Consider the following 5,072-nt stretch of genomic DNA (forward strand, 5'->3'; position numbering starts at 1 on the left):
AGGCCACACCTCCAGATGGTGCCACTCCCTGGTCCAAGAATATACAAACCATTACAATAGCATACTTTCCACTTAAGTTTCCTGAAAACTTATAAACATCATAGAAATTGTTACTTTTCTAATATCTGACAAAAACACACCAGCTCAAAACCAGTGAGAAAAGGTGAATAGAGTCACGTCATACTGATAAGGAAGCAATCTATCAAGAAGGTATTATAATTCAAAATATACATGTCCCAAATGTGGATGTAAATGATAAAGCAAACCCTGCTCTCATGCTTCATTCAAATTCACTCACCTGAGAAAACTGGGCCTCAGTCTCCACACACAACACTGTTTAATGGCAGATAAGGTTATAGACTTTGTCTGAGTTGAATTTATAAGGAGGTAATATAGCCAATTATATTTAAGGGTAACCACATTTTCAAATCTGCTTGTATTTTTCACAGATTGACTTTGTGTGCTTGGAAGTTATGAGGTGGGAAGTCTGGACAGACCTAACGCATAGTCCCAGTGAGCCACAGGTGTCTAATCTGAGCTTCCATTTCTTTTCCTATGAAAACTGAGGATATAAATGTATAGCGTTACAAGAGGACAGTTAAATTTTAAAGTCTAGAAATCATTCAGAACAACCTGTGAAGCTCAGTAGAAACCAACTATTTGTTATTGTATTTGTTTTAATTGAACCACTTCTGTCAAAAACATAACTTATTGAGATAGAATTTGACATCATTATGAGTTCCACTGTGGTATAAAATTCACAACACTTCTCTAAACTATGCAAACAGACAATGGAAAAAAACATTTACAAGTGAGGTAAGGGCAAGTTCTTTTCTGGATTAAGAAATTACCTAAGAAAATTAGCTCTTTAACCTTTTTGATAATTGAAACTCAATATAGTTTATATCCAAGTAACTAAAGGCATATAATAAGAGGTTTGTAACCAAATTGGAAGGTATTATTACAAAAGTATAGACTGTTCTGATTAGCCTTGAGGCAAAGAACTTAAAGTTGCTTAACTGCTTGTTACTGTTTCTCTACTTTTGTATTGATAAACATGATGATAAAAGAGAACAAATTTGATTTACTCAGGCAAAGAGAACAGATGTTATGTGCTGTAAATCTTGCTAAATGCCTGTGAGATAAGAGAATGCATTTACATGGTTGTCTAACTATTTCCAATTGAATTTATGTGGTACAAGTAGAAACATTAGGAAAGTTTTACTTTTCCTTGTCCAGTGCTGATTAAATCAATCTGAAGGCTCTCCCATTCAATGAATCACCCTGAAGACAGTGTTCTTTATGGTCTCTAATGTTACTGTGAAATGAAGAAAACTGGTTATCATAGATTTCAGATAAAAACCAGGGAAGAAACAGAAGGTTATACAAAATAAACAATAAAAATATATTTATATATTAGACATGTATAGTTTAGGGTTAAAATTCTTAACTACCAGCTCTCAGGAGAAGAGACTAACCTGCCCAGCCCAGTAAAGAGTGATTTGCTCTATACAGTCAGAAAGGGGAGAGTTGAAAATTAGCACAATGTAATAGAGTGGGAAAAAATTTGAGAGAATGAGTTGGTCTTATTATAATGTGAGCTTTATAAAGAACTCTGCAGGTCCTCAAATTGTCAATCTCTAAATTTTTCCTCAAAGACGGGAGTATAATCTGCAGGTGTCATAGTCACATAAAAGAATTAAAAGCACATATTCTTCAATCCTTCCATTTAATCCCAGACAAAAGGAATACTCACAACATTAAACACCCAAACATGATGAGGACAGGGCTGCAATGTAACAATAGTTATTTGATTTATACCAGAAGTTTGATATTGAAATTTTATTCTGAATTCCTATAGCCTTTTTAGAAACCTAAGTCTGTAAATAACTTTGCTTCAGGTCTTAGTATAAGTAGTTAAAATATTAAAGGTCTAATGTTCATGCCAGCAAGATTCTGCTGAAGGGACCCTGATATTGCGGCCTCTTGTGAGGCTATGCCAGTGCCTGGCAAACACTTAAGTGGATGCTCACAGCCAGCTATTGGATGGAACACAGGGTCCCCAATGGAGGAGCTAGAGAAAGTACCCAAGGAGCTGAAGGGGTCTGCAACCCTATAGGTGGAACAATAATATGAACTAACCAGTACCCCCTGAGCTTGTGTCTCTAGCTGCATATGTAGCAGAAGATGAACTAATCGGCCATCACCGGGAATAGAGGCCCCTTGGTCTTGCAAACTTTATATGACCCAGCACAAGGGAAGGCCTGGGCCAAGTAATGGGAGTGGTTGGGTAGGGGAGCAGGGGCGGGGGGGTATAGGGAACTTCCGGGATATCATTTGAAATGTAAATAAAGAAAAAAAAGAATTGATATTTTCAGAAAAAAAATAAAATAAAAAAATATTAAAGGTCAATTTTATTATTGAATGCTAATATTGTAATGTTAATACTAACTAAGATCTATTATGTGTTCTACAGGGTAAAATGTCTCACACATATCATCTATCAATTTCTTCACAAAATTCCTGGGAGGTATACATTATTATTTCTGTTTCACAGATGAAAAAAACTTCAGGGCTGCAGCAATTAAGTACCTGAAAATTGGATACTTCCTGGCACCTCACAATTCCATTCCAAGATCTTTGTTCTTCCTTCAGCAAATACCTTTGAAGGCCTATAAAACACTGATATAGACCAATAGAAGTGTAGTAACCACACTGATCTAATGATTTTCCTTTCTACGGTTTCAGCTATCCATGATCAACTAAAGTCCGACAGTAGTAAGTGGAAAATTACACAAAGGATTTATGTTTTGGGGACTGGAGAGATGGCTCAGTGTTAAGAGTTCTGGCTGTTCTTTAGAGGAGGACCCAGGTTCAACTCTCAACTCCCACATAGAAGCTTACAACCATCTATAATTTCAATCCCAGGAGATTCAATGCCCTCTTCTGGTCTCAGTGGGCACTGTATACACATGATTATGTGTATGAACACAGACAAACACAGACAAACATTCATAAACATAAAATAAATAAAATATCAAAAAGAAAAATAATTTGTTTTTATTGCCCAGCTGTGTACCTTACAAACTACATGATGTAAGCAAGATGTGCCCAGTGGTGAAACAATGGTGCTACTTACTATTATAGGAATAACCAATTTCTTTCGGCTTGGATTTGAAGCTCACACCCCAGAAAGGAATCCATTCCAGGTATTGTAAAACTATTCAAAACTCCATGATGGGGAAGATCATGGGTCTTAAGAAAGAACTGAATATTGTTGTTTAACTAAATTCCCGTAGTGCCAAACTGCTTTCCAGATATTTATGTTTATACCCATAGACAAATGCTACTTTCAGCCTTAAACAGAGAAGCCCCTCTTTTTAATAAATTGTGGTAAATACAGGGAATCATGGCTGTATAAGGTACTGAGAAGTAGTGACAGATGATTGTTCAGTCCTAACAAAATATGACTACCACCCCCTCCTCCAGGGGAGTCTGTAAGAGCCAAAAGATAGAAAAAAGGCTATAAAGTGTCATTTTCAGGGTAAAATCTAGTCACTGCAATCAAGAACTCACAGCAGTTGCAGATGCCAGTGCTGGACCTGAACAAGAATCAGCCCAACGGTCTGGTGAGATGGCTCAGTGGGTAAGAGCACCCGACTGCTCTTCCGAAGGTCCGGAGTTCAAATCCCAGCAACCACATGGTGGCTCACAACCATCCGTAACAAGATCTGACTCCCTCTTCTGGAATGTCTGAAAACAGCTACAGTGTACTTACATATAATAAAAAAAAAAATCTAAAAAAAAAAAAAAAAGAATCAGCCCAACAACAGTCAGACATGGATAGAAGAAAGGTTCAGCAGTTCCCACCTATCACTGCTAAATTATTTGCCACTAAGAGATTCAGGGAGAGATAGAGTCATTGCCTTCAGGTGGATTCTCAACGAAGACTCTACCAGGCTCCATTACAACTCTCACACAAGTAGCCCTAGTGAAACTAAATGGGCCATAAAAAAATAAAATAAAATAAAAAATCAGTGCTCGCTTTGGCAGCACGTATACTAAAATGGGAAGGATACAGAGAAGATTAGCATGGCCCCTGCACAAGGATGACCCGCAAATTCATGAAGCATTCCATATTTTTCCCATGAACATACAAGAAGCCTACAGAACTCCAAATAGACTGGGCCAGAAAAGAAATTCCTCCCAACACATAATAATCAGAACAACAAATGCACTAAATAAAGACAGAATATTAAAAACAGTGAGAGAAAAAGGTCAAGTAACATATAAAGGCAGACCTATTAGAATTACTCCAGACTTTTCACCAGAGACAATGAAAGCCAGAAGATTCTAGACAGATGTTATACAGACACTAAGAGAACACAAATGCCAGGCCAGGCTACTATACCCAGCTAAACTCTCAATTACCATAGATGGAGAAACCAAGGTATTCCATGACAAAACCAAATTCACACAATATCTTCCCACGAACCCAGCCCTTCAAAGGATAATAAAGGGAAAACACCAACACTAAGAAACTATACCATAGAAAAGGAAAAAGGTTATCCCTCAACAAAACCAAAAGAAGACAGCCACAAGAACAGAATCCCAACTCTAAAAACAGAATCTTGCTGGCATGTGCATTAGTATCTGGGTTTGGTGATTGATGATGGGATGGATCTCTGGATGGGGTAGTGTCTGGATAGTCCATCCTTTCATGTTAGCTCTAAATTTTGTCTCTGTACCTGTATCCTTTCATGGGTATTTTGTTCCTTATTCTAAGGCGGAATGAAGTTTCTACACGATGGTCTTCCTTCTTTGTTTTCTTGTGTTTTGCAAAATGTATCTTGGGTATTCTAAGTTTCTGGCCTAATATCCGCTTATCAGTGAGTGCATATCCAGTGACTTCTTCTGTGATTGGGTCACCTCACTAAGGATGATATCATCCAGATACATTCATTTGCCCAAGAATTTCAAAAATTCATTGTTTTTAGTAGCTGAGTAGTATTTCATTGTGTAAATGTACCACATTTTCTNTATCCATTCCTCTATTGAGGGACATCTGGGTT

The 5,072-nt window shown here is 37.3% G+C and overlaps 1 non-coding gene across 1 annotated transcript; it reads left to right on the forward strand.

Annotated features, from left to right (window-relative positions):
• Nucleotides 1–4,037: 4,037 nt before the first annotated feature.
• Nucleotides 4,038–4,144, forward strand: LOC115063268. Its single transcript, XR_003843134.1, has one exon. It is a non-coding gene; the product is annotated as a U6 spliceosomal RNA (small nuclear RNA).
• Nucleotides 4,145–5,072: the final 928 nt, after the last annotated feature.

This window comes from Mus pahari, chromosome X, assembly GCF_900095145.1.
Source record: "Mus pahari chromosome X, PAHARI_EIJ_v1.1, whole genome shotgun sequence".
Taxonomy (NCBI): domain Eukaryota; kingdom Metazoa; phylum Chordata; class Mammalia; order Rodentia; family Muridae; genus Mus; species Mus pahari.